Source organism: Coenobita brevimanus, chromosome 97 (genome assembly GCF_032717465.1).
Source record: "Coenobita brevimanus isolate Jiangsu-jjx chromosome 97, ASM3271746v2, whole genome shotgun sequence".
NCBI lineage: Eukaryota > Metazoa > Arthropoda > Malacostraca > Decapoda > Coenobitidae > Coenobita > Coenobita brevimanus.
In genome coordinates this window covers 30,879,585-30,891,922 of record NC_137050.1, presented here as the reverse complement: position 1 = coordinate 30,891,922, position 12,338 = coordinate 30,879,585, and positions in this window count along the sequence as shown.

Sequence of the window (12,338 nt, the reverse complement as noted above, 5' to 3'; positions counted from 1 at the left end):
AGACATTCGGAGTAACCAGATGAAAAATCACCTCGAAAGTTTATTTGTGATTGCCCTTTTTAGGATTAAGGTATCTGGCTATCGATAGACAGACAGAGAGACAGATACATTGATAGATAGATAAATAGATAGATAGGTAGGTAGGTAGGTAGATAGGTGGATGAACAGATAGACAGAAAGCTTATACTGTACCTGTGTTGTTTTGGGGAGAACTGTTGACGTGAGTGTAGTATATTATAGGTGACATATCATTGCCAGTGCCAGGCCGTGTCCTGTTCACGGGTGTTGAGAGAGAGAGAGAGAGAGAGAGAGAGAGAGAGAGAGAGAGAGAGAGAGAGAGAGAGAGAGAGAGTATTCATATAGGATCAACCCATTCAGTCCAATGACCTATGTATTTTTTATTCCTGCTGCCTCCATACGATTTTATTAAGTTTAAGAAAGATATACTGGACAGCTTTCATTGACCCCCAACTGACCTGAAATAAAAAAGTAATCTCGTTATTGCAGAAATTAACCTCTTTACTCCGATAACGTATTTTCGGTGGTTTGCGATTATTACACGATTCTGTCCACCTAAGAAGGGATTTGCCGAGCTGAAGGGGGTAGACGTAGCCTTCATTAACCCCTTTGCCTATTGGAGATCCGTTCTAAGATGATTAATATAGTCTCTAGGGAAGAAGAAGAAGAAGAAAAAAAAAAGAGCGAGACGAAGGTGAGCAGGAAAACACGTCATTGGACTGAAAGGGTTAAATATAAATGATACCATTGAATAATCCCATCTTTTTTATTTTTTTTTTTTTGTATTTCCTCTAAAGTCTTCGTAGGTTAAATATTATCATGAATCATACTATTTTTCAGTATTTTTCACTTCGTTATTCACTCATTAGATTTTAAAATGTCTGATAGCATAAGTGTATAAACGATGAAATAATTTATAAACGAAGGATCTTGGGTTATGCACAGCTCAAGAAAGTTTGTAAAGACTGTCCCTGTTCTTCCCTCTACAGTAGTTTCCCTGAGTTTGTTAAAAATGGCCAAATATAAAGGTCCTTACACACAACTTTGCATCAGGACAGTTTATGAATGCGACACCGATTCACTGTAATGCGAAACCAATTCACTGTAATGCCACACCAGTTCAGTGTAACACGACACCAATTCACTGTAATGCCACACCAATTCAGTGTAATGCCACACCAATTCACTGTAATGCCACACCAGTTCATTGTAATGCGACACCAGTTCACTGTAATGCCACGCCAATTCACTGTAATGCCACGCCAGTTCACTGTAATGCCACGCCAGTTCACTGTAATGCCACGCCAATTCACCGTAATGCCACACCAGTTCACTGTAATGCCACACCAGTTCACAGTAATGCCACACCAGTTCACTGTAATGCCACACCAGTTCACTGTAATTTGGCTGTGGCGTGTTTGGTAGCTGTGTGAGTGAAAGTTTGAGTCTGTCTCCCCCTGCTGTTCCCTGTACCTCTACTCTGTTCACGTCAGCTGGGCGTAAAATTGCCGTCTCTCCACCTTCAGTGTCGAGTTGGTGCAATATATTAACGCTAAACTATGATGCCAGTCACGAGGAAGTGCTGTGGAAGCGCTGGTGACCCGAATCATTGTCTCATTCCGTCACTACGCAACGGGAAAGAAGCTACATAGGACGAAGATCTCAGCCAAATGGAAAAGAATGAAGTATAGTTTAATTCTGGACAGTTTTTTTGGCTTTGTGATAAAAATGTAAGGAAAGGATATTGAACGCAACTTCATCGCAGGGAAATTTATGAACACGGCCGCTGTTTCAAAGGAAGGCCTGTCAAGTGAGCCTCATCACCCCGACCTTGCCTGCTCACTGGCCGGGAACACAAGGAGAGGGTGGAGAGGGAGAGGGTGGAGGGGAAGAGGATAGAGAGAGAGAGAGGGTGGAGGGAGAGAGGGTGGAGGGGAAGAGGGTGGAGGGGCAGAGCGGGAGAGGGTGAAGAGGGAGAGGGGTGGAGAGGCGAGAGGGAGAGATGAGAGGGGAGACAGAGGAATGAGGGAAAGTGAAGGGGAAGACAAATATGGGTGAGAGAGAGAGAGAGAGAGAGAGCAGAAGGAAGAAGGGGAATGGGGACAGAACAAGAGGAAGGAAATGAGGAAATAGGAAACGAGAGAGAGAGAGAGAGAGAGAGAGAGAGAGAGAGAGAGAGAGAGAACCGGAGGGATGGAGAAATCAGAGGGATATAGAGCCAGAACTGAATGAGGGAGAAGGGAGGGGAAGAGAGGACAAATCAGATTGAGGGAGGGAGGTGGGAGTTGAAAGAATAAATGGAGCGAGAGGATATAAAACAAACAAGAGCTGACATAGATGCGTAATGAATAGGTTAACTCGTTCAGATCACGGACACCTTATAAATACCATTCTTCCTATTTCCAGATTTTTTTTTTTTTCTGCTCGGTAGATTTTTCGAACTTGAAGTGTTAGATATTTTTTCTATTGACCCCTTCTGTACGAGAGATCATTCCTAAGTTGAATAAGATAGTCGAGGAAGCAAAAATAAAACTGGCATGTCATCGAAGTGAAGGGGACGGGGAAGACAGGAGCGGTATGGATTGTCTGAGGAGGGGGAAGTGAGAGAAGTGAGGGGGGACTTTCCTTATGTAGTACTAGGTGTTCAGTTAATAGGAAGTCAGATATGAAACTGTACGGTACGGTAGGCTATATGAATGATGTACGCTTCAGAGATGGCAGAGTAATCGAATTTAGCTTTCGTCTGTCCTCCAAAAGATATCCCCCATCATGCCCTTGGTGGGAGAGTTGGTAGTGTGAGGGAGAAGGAGGAAGTGCAGTGAACAGGGAGGAAGAGTGAAAACTAAAGTGGCGAGGAAGAAAATGTTTTGGATGGACCTGATGTGGAGGAGATGAACGACTGAGATAGAAAGAGTTGGGTTAATGGGACAAGAAGAGGGGTGAAGTGACTGTGTAAGGAAAATACGAGAAAAGAGAGAAACAGGATACTGTCATACTATTCCACCTATCTATTCCTAAATATTATGGCGTGAAAAATAACCGCACCTCCATCCCTGTATCTCATCTTAACCCAGTAATCGCATCCTCATTATTACCTTTTGCTATGCAGCCTGCAGTCCTACATTTGGCAACCGTCAGAGGATTTTATTCAACCGAAGAATAACCTGTCTTCCTGCAAGAGTTGGCACAGGTAGCCTACATACCGTTATAGTTGTATTAAAGTACAGTATACGGTTTTGGCAATCATGGCACATACAGAGTTCTATCTATCTATATACCTAGGCTGCTTCCCCCAAGGAAAGGGAGGTAGCCGAGACAGGACGACACACTCCCCATTTACTCATCCATTCAAACACATTCATTCGCATCTTAGCCCCAAAGGGGAGAACGGACAGATCCTCACCGCACCACACTGCACGAGGGTCAACTGTGCAATGCAATCAGTGACATCCGCAACAGGGCCCGACAGCAGAGCTGGTTTTCCCCTGCCACATCATAACAGACTCATCCCCTTACCCGCACCAGACCTGTAACAGAGTTACAGACTGTTTATAGATCCAATTTTGCATGAGGGGAAGGAGAGAATCAAGGTTTTCACCTCATGGCACTCTTATCTGACATGCTATAATCATCATTTTGTGAGTGCGACCGGTAGACACATTTGGGTTAACCAGATGAATCATACCATTGTTCTGTATGGCAGAGAGAAAGTAGAGGAAACAGACATATTACGAATTAACCCCTTCAGTTCCATGACGTATTTTAATTCTGTTGGTATGGTATCTCTAGATGTTTGTATTTAGCTTGGAGAGACTTCGAACTGGATAGGTTGGATAAAGCTACCATTACCCACTTCATTGCCAGATAACTTCCATAAAGGAGAATAAAATCGTTTGGTGTTGATAAAATTGAAAATTACGTAATCCTAGTGAAGTGGTTATAGGCAGTGATACGAGAGAAAGAGCCGGAGAAAGAAATGAAAGGAGAACGATACTCATTTTACTCTAACTTTGCCTCATATTGGTATGTCTCCATTTTTGATTCTCAGGTGTAACAATAGTTTACCACTGGAATCTGACGCTAGTCACGAAGTACTGTGGAGAGAATGTAGTGCTGTAGCATTGTCCTTTTCTGCAACTAAACTCGTGAAACAAACTGTAAAATGATAAAAAATCGGGGCTCAATTAAAGTAAACAGAGTATAGCAGTAGTTGTAACCCCAGGTTCATCTGAAATGTGAACCCCTGGAGATTGCAGGCTGAAGTTGCCCCCCTCCTGCAGTCCACCATCCACCTTTCAGGGGATAGGGAGGGAGTCGAGGGGTGTTTGCATAAACAAGCAGCGGAGCTGCGCACCTATATCAGTGCCACCGCTCGAAGACGCCCATCTCCAGGACTGAAATAAAATAATGGGGCAGACGCCACGAGGCGCGTAGCCGCGATTCTCTTTTCCATGCCTTAGGCCTTTTAGTCTGTGATGGGTTATTCGTCCATTTGTCCTGGGATGCACGGCCATTGCTTTATCCAAGTCACCACACTTACTTCCCCTCCATGTTTCCTTACCGTATGTATTCATTTTACGTAATAATCCGCAAAGGATGGATGGACACCTGAGACAAGTGGCACCAGCTGCCCGAACAAGTACTCGGTCCTGAGTGGGCCGGCAGCATCGCAACTAATAATACTAACCATTCAGCTACCGCGAGAAAGGGAGGGAGAAAAGTTTAGTATCGTAAAAACCACGGGAGCCAACTCAACCCCAGTGATTGTGGTGGTGCCGGTAGTACTCATTACCCCAGTCTTGTTTCAGGGAATTATGAGCACGGCGACACGACAGAGAAACGGCCTGCAGACGACCAAGATTTACCGTGTCTTTCCCGTGGTGGTTTTTCCACCTGCTCAGCTGTTTTTACCCACGCCCCTGACCTCCCTCCGTACAGCTGGGTAGGGAAATTTCCGAGCCACTCCCACACGCAGGCACCCCCACGCCCAATGTAAAATAATATGACACATCCCACGCACACGGTCACACACGCACACCTGGGAACTCACTCAAGCGTACACATCCGCACACAGGCACTCGCTACACACACACGGTCATGCCATTCTCGTACACCTTCTGTATACTATCTGTTTATCAGTCTATGTATAGCCAGACGCTATAATTCTGTAAGAAGTGACCATTTGTCTTTGAGATGCCGGTAGTTATTTTACGGGGAGGGGCACTAACCCTCCGCCAACTCGCATGTTGACACATAGGGAACACGTATGAGTTGGTTATATGGTTACCACCCGGTATTGTAAATGTTTCCTGACTTTCAAGAAACCATTAGGCTTGTCACTCAGTGTAAAGCCACCTGAAAAGGAAAGAAGAATAATGAAAAGTGACATGAAAGATGGGAGAAATAGGAAGCAAGAAGGGCAGACACAAAAAAAATAGAATGATAAAGGCGAAGGAAGAAGTAAGCAGCACTACATAAAGTGATGGGATAATGGTTGCCACTACCTACCTCCTCTGTGTATATATATATATATATATATATATATATATATATAATCTCATTAGCCGTTTGAGTGTCCACTGTAGGACCGGCCTATCCCTACCGAAGTGGGGACGCTACAGCCAATGTATCTCTACCAAGTGGCTTAGGCTGTCTAGTAGAGATTGCATGTAGAGTGAGAAGTGCTTGTAAGTGTAATTGTAGTGTTGGAGTGGTTTTGGGTGTGTGTGTAGTCTGTGAACCAAGTGTAATCGGCCCGCGCAAGCCGACTGGGTGCAAGCATACTTTATAGTATGCGACACTGGTTCAACCACAGCACCCGTTGTGTCCGCCAATGCAGTACGTGGCCAGAAGAACGCTCCCAAAGTTCATTACCCTGGCGGGGCGTGAACCCTCGTTCTTCAGTGTACGAACATGCACACTTTACCACTGTAACACAGAGGCTCTTTGTACAGTATGTATATACAGTATATATATATATATATATATATCATCTCTCATCAGCCGTTTGTATGTCCACTGCAGGACCGGCCTATCCCAACCGAAGTGGGGACGATACAGCCAATGTATCTTTACCAAGTGGCTTAGGCTGTCTAGTAGAGATTGTATGTAGGGTGAGAAGTGCTTGTAAGTGTATTGTAGTGTTGGAGTGGCTTTGGATGTGTGTGTAGTCTGTGAACCAAGTGTAATCGCCCCACGCAAGCTGACTGAGTGCAAGCATACTTTATAGTATGCGTCACTGGTTCAACCACAGCACCCCTTGTGTCCGCCAATGCAGTACGTGGCCTGAAGAACGCTCCCAAATTTTATTACTCTGGCGGGGCGTGAATCCTCGTTCTTCAGTGTACGAAAACGCACACTTTGCCACTGTATATATGTACTCCTGTCCCTCACCTCATTTCCCTAACACTTACTCCTGATCCTCGTCCATGTTATCCTTTTCTCACAACTCACCTTTCCCTCATCTATTCCTTTATTGGCTTTAGAAACTAGGGTGAATAGAGTTATATACTGTTCCCCGTCCTTCATTTGTGCCTTAATTATGAGGCTCGTGCAGCAGAATGGAATAAACCGAAAACCTTCTTCATTTACGAACCTCATCCTTTACTTTTATTCCTCAACAGTATTTTCCCCTTTCCTTCAATTCTTTTCCAAGTCACCCCATTCCCACCTCCCACATTTTTTTTTTTTTTGGTCTCATTTCTTTCATATCTTCTTTCCTTCTGCGGTAGATTTTCTTCTTCCGTATTTTACCTACCTTTCTTCCTCTATTTTTTTTTTTTTTTTTTTTTTTCCCGTTCCTTCCGTTTTTTCGTCTTTCCTTCGGCTCCCTCCCTCCCTCCCATGTTACTATCGAGGTCTGTCTCATGGGATCCGGTTTGTGTCTCTTTCGCCTCGTAACGCTAAATTGTCCACCAGATGGCGCGCGGACGGCCTTCCCACGCATTTATACGCGTTTGCTGGGTTTTTGTCGACACGCCTTCCATAATCTCGGTTGTGGGAGGGAAAGGGAAGGTGACGAGGGTGGGGAGGGAGGGAAAGTGATGGGGATGGAGAAGGTTGATTGCAGCGACGGAGGGAGTGAGAGGGAGAGAGGAAAAATGAGAGAAGGGAAGGAGGGAAAATGAGAGAGGGATTGGACGAGGGATAATGAGGGGGAGTTGGAAGGAAAGGAAAAGAGGGAGAGAGAGGGAAAGGGTGGAAACAGGAGGGGTAAAATTTAGAGAAAAGAGTGAGAGGAAGAGAAAGGGGGAAAGTGAAAGAAAGGGAGGAAAGGAGGAAAGATGATAAAGAGGAAGGGATGGAAGAAGGAAGGGTTAAACTGTAACGAGGGAGGGAGTCAGAGGGAAGGGACGATGAACTGAGGAAGCAGGAATGAAAGGGAAGGAGGGAAATGGCCGGGTGAGGAGGAAGAAAGTGAGAAGGAGGGAAGGGGGGAGGGAAAACGAGAGGTAAAGGGACTGCGAGGGAGTGAGTTAACTTCAGTGAGCAAGAGAGTGAGAGGGAGGGGAAGATAAGTGCAAGCGGGAGGAATGAGAGGGATAAAGTGGAGTGAGGGAGCTGAATATCTGTAAAACTAGGAAGGAGTGAGGAAAGTAGTCGGAAATTTACTTATGCAGTTTGCTACACATGTTAACAGTGAGAGGTTTAGGGTATATAAATAGCAGATTTATAAGATGTCAACCCCTACAACCCGAGGACGTCAGTTTGATGTTATTCCTGTCATCCCTTAACCGCCTCGGTGGCCAAGTGGTAAGCACTGAAGCCTGTCTGAAGGCACCAGGGTTCGAGTCCTTTTTATTTGTGTGTGTGTGTGTGTGTGTGTGTGTGTGTGTGTGTGTGTGTGTGTGTGTGTGTGTGTGTGTATGTGTCCGACTCTAGGCATAGGCTTCACAGCCTGCTCCCAAGGCCCAGTGGTCCTCCTACATACCAAACACCTCTACATGTCACCACTTCGGCGCTAACGCCCACCGTCCATATTGAATACATGCTAGGGCTGTCTCATGCAGGACTGGTGTGCTGGTATTAGCGGGGGTATTTTTAAGACATGTCGGCGGGTCTTCTGGTAGATCAGTAAAGTCTGATCTTCATGAAATTCAAATTCTTAAACTGTTTCCTGCCTAAGCGGGGATTTGAACCTGGGTCCGGTAGGACTGCAGGCCACCTCTCTACCGACTGAGCCACCGCCCTGGTATGGCAGTTGGTACCATTAGAGTAACACCTAGCCCTAGGGATGGTAATTGTTGCAATCTAAATGATACAGTGGCAGTGTATCGCAATAGGAGTGAATATCCCGCCACACGCTCAAAGATACTGCACCAGATATATTTTGAGTGTGCTAGAATCTTGTCACCGAACACACTACAAACATGTCCGAAGCAGTGTTCGATAACAAAGTTTCGTGGCAAAGGCTTCAACATGTTCTAAACAGACGTCAGCCCGCACGGACCGGTCTCGGACTCCGGGAGTCCGGGTGTGTGTGTAACAGTGTTTTCCATTACGAGTATGTTGGCAGGAGAGGATCTACTGTATTCTTCGGCTACCACACACGGTGGGAGTGTTACATTTTAGTAATTGTAGTAGGTGGTCTCAGGTTCATTCCATGATAGTAGGGTGGCCTTCACGTACCATCTATAGTGCTTTAGGGAGCAGTTAGTCAGCTTCCTTCATGCCCAGGAAATGTCCACACGTGAGCTTCCATGTTTTCGAACAAAGCTACGCACATGCTCCTGACAATGGTGCCTTGTACATGTACGCGATTTTGTTCAGGACAATGTTTCAGACATTGTTACATGCGCATGTTTCGAGCACGTGTGTCCGGTCCTTTAAGGAGATGAGCACTGAGGCTAAGAGCCTTATAACATCTGTCCCTGCTTTTACTCTTACATCTCTGAATGAATTTCTTTAGCTTACAATAAACTTCCCAAACTGGAGGGGTTAAACATAGCCTTCATCAGCCTCCTCAGAAAAGAGGATTCTCCTGAACTGAATAAAATCGGCTGGTTGACGCAAGAGTACACTACTTAAAGGCGCCATCAGCTGAAGGATTTACGATATTAATGTGTCATCGAAAACAAAGGAAAACAGACGACACACAGCATGATCATTTATTCTGCCAACATTAACAGTAACCACAGCCACCAGCATTCCCACTCTCACTACCACTAACATCAGCATTTTCCACTCTCACCGTCATAACCACCAAGCTTTTCCAGTTCCCCATGGTAATTAGCCGGTAATATGGATTATTATGCCATTAACGACACTGTCACCACCGCTACAGCCACGACAAGGACAGATATTACCACCGTTACCACAATGTGAGAGTAATGGTGGTGTTTGAGGGAGTGGTGACGTGTGACTGCCCTCCCTCCTGCTCTCCCTAGCTACTGTTTCCTCTCACTTCTGCCTCCCCACATCGCCCTTCCCTCCCCACTTTCCCTTCCTTCGTGGCACCTCCCTTCCTACTTTCCTATATCATTCTCGTTGACTCATGATATATTTACGATAGTCATAATCTTTCTTATAACAGTCTTGAAAGAAGCAATAGATTTGTGGCTGTTTGCTTCCCAGTGTATTCGTTTTACTGAATTACTCTTTTGTGCTCCCTCTGTCTATCTCTCTGCTTCCCTATTCCCCTCCTATCACGGCCCCTTCTTCCCTAACCTCCTTCCCTAAATGACCCCTTTTTTCCCCATCTCCCAACTTGATCCCTCCCATCATACGAGTACATGGCCCCCCATCTACCCTCCCCTATCTCTCTCTCTCTCTCTCTCCCCTACCCTCACTCATCCATATTCTTCAGATCCTTTTTTTCTGTAGACACCTGTGTTATAATCCTTATACCCTTTTCTTTGTCTCAACCTTTCCCAATCTGCAGCTGTTCATCTCTCCTGCATTTCATATTTCTCTGGTAAAGGGAAAAAAATGAAAAATTGCCTTTGTACAGTACGTCTTATAGATCACAAAATCGGCTCCCCACAGGCAAGCACATGGGCGAGGGTGTAAACCATAGAGGTAGGAATAGGGTAGAGTCGGCGTGAGAAGGCTCCGGTGAAGCCAGAGAACTGTCAAACGGCCATATTGGTCAAGTCAAGAGGTCACGGCAACACCTACCTGACTTGAAGAAGATTGCTGTGCACTCCTACCTCTATGGCTGTGCCCATAGAGGTAAGAGTCCTAATCCTACCTCCGTGGGTGTGGCCATGAGATTATTAAGCCTTTAATACCTCCAGCTGTGTGTCCACCTGGTATTCCTCAGGGAGAATGCCAGAAACAAAGTAGACTTCATTCTACCTCTGGTTTTAGTTGTAGTTCAGCTGTGGGTGTGAGACGTTCTGTCCTAAGTTGTATCTCACCATCAAAAACCTAAGTCTCCAAAAATGCCCACCACCTGTGCCGCATTTGGGTGTAATGAAAGAGGAGATAAGAAATCTGACCCATCCATTGCATTTCACTGGTGAGTATCTTTAGAGTGAATTATAGTTTGTAGGTTAGTATGCAAATATAGATAAATAAATAAATAAAGATAAAACATATTTTTTTCTGTTTGCAACTAAGAAAACACTCCCGCCTGGTCGGCGGAACCAAGTCAGACAGCTGTCAAAGAGGTCGCCGCCATGTTGGTCGAGTCAGGTCTGTCGGCCTCACTCTGACCTACCCTTGGTTAATCCCATATGCCGCCTCTACCTACTCCTACCTCTATGGTGTAAACTGAGGTTGTCCCTGCTTATGCAGTTTTGTGCAAATATCACACTTTCAGATGTGAATTATAGCTTTTTGAAATCCTCATGAAATATTTTGACTTTTCAATATTCACCGTTTTCCTTTTTAAATAATGCCAAAAATATTCCTAAACTTGTCATAGCGTTGAACTTACTAAAGATAGGGTGTTATTAGAAAACTTCTTTTGATTGGACGGTCATAAAAATATAGGATTTGCCCCGAAATTGTTGAACATTTGGTAAGGAATAATGACTATGAGACATCATGTGTCACCGATTTTGTCAGAGATTTTAAGAAGGGAAAAGGTTGTGTAGATCAGATATTCATCCTTAGGTCTTTAATAGAAAAGTTTCTAGAGATGGGAACGAAGTTGTATGCGGCCTTCATGGATTTGGAGAAAGCATAATGACAGAGTGGATAAACAAGGAATGTGGAAAGTATTCAGAATAGATGGAATAAATGGGAAGTTGTTGAATTCCGTGAAATGTATGGATGAGGGTGCTAAGGCTGCAGTGCGTGTAGATAGTGAATTGATTGAATTATTCTGTCTGAATTTTGAATGCAAACGGGGATGTGTCACGTCTCCATGGTTGTTCGATCTGTATATGGATGGAGCTATAAAAGAGATACGAGGCAGGGAAGTGGATGTTGGGGTGGCCGTAATGCGAGAGGACGGTGTTTGGAAACTACTTGTACTGCTGTTTGCAGATGATACTGAATTGTTGGATGAAGACGAAGGGGAACTGCAAGCCTTTGTGAATGAGTTTGGGAGAGTGTGTAAGAAACGGAATCTAAAGATGAATGTAGGGAAGAATAAAGTTATGGTCTTCCAGAGAAATGAAGTCGCTGAATGTACAGTGAAGTTGGATGATGAGGAAATAGAAAATGTGAGTGCATTTAAGTACTTGAGTAGTGTGATGAGTAAGGATGGAAGTTTGGATGATGTGCTTGAAAGGTTACAACAAGGAAGAAAGGTTGCTAGTTCTTTGAGAGCAGTGGGCATGGAAGTGAAATAGTCGCAGCATGACAGTATTGTGATACCAACTGTAACTTATGGATGTGAAGCTTGAACCCTGTTGGAAGGATACGAGTCAAGAGTGAGAGCAATGGAAATGACCTATCTGAGAGGAGCATTTAGAGTTACATGGAGAGACCGACTGACAAATGAGGAAATGAAGGAGCGTTGTGGTGTGGATGTGGATGTAATAGAAAGTGTTAGGAGAAATACACTGAGGTGGTTTGGCCATGTGGAGAGGATGGAGAGCGACAGACTAACGAGGAGAGTGTATGTGAGTGAGGTGGAGGGGAGGAGAGGGAGAGGGAGGCCGAGGATGAGCTGGAGGGATGGAGTGGAGAGGTATATGAGAAAGGGGGGTGGGTATGAGCTGGAGAGAGGCCAGTGAAATTGCGGGGGACAGGGTGACATTGAGGCGATTTGTTTTTGGCTACCCCTTACGGGATCAAGGCGTCTGGCAATAGAAAGATAGGCAGATTTTTGTCTGTTTAACACCACGGCCGCCATATGCAAAACAGGCGAGTAGCAGCTTTGGAGCATCACAAGTCGCGACGCGCTTATTTGATTTCTGCGGAAAGAA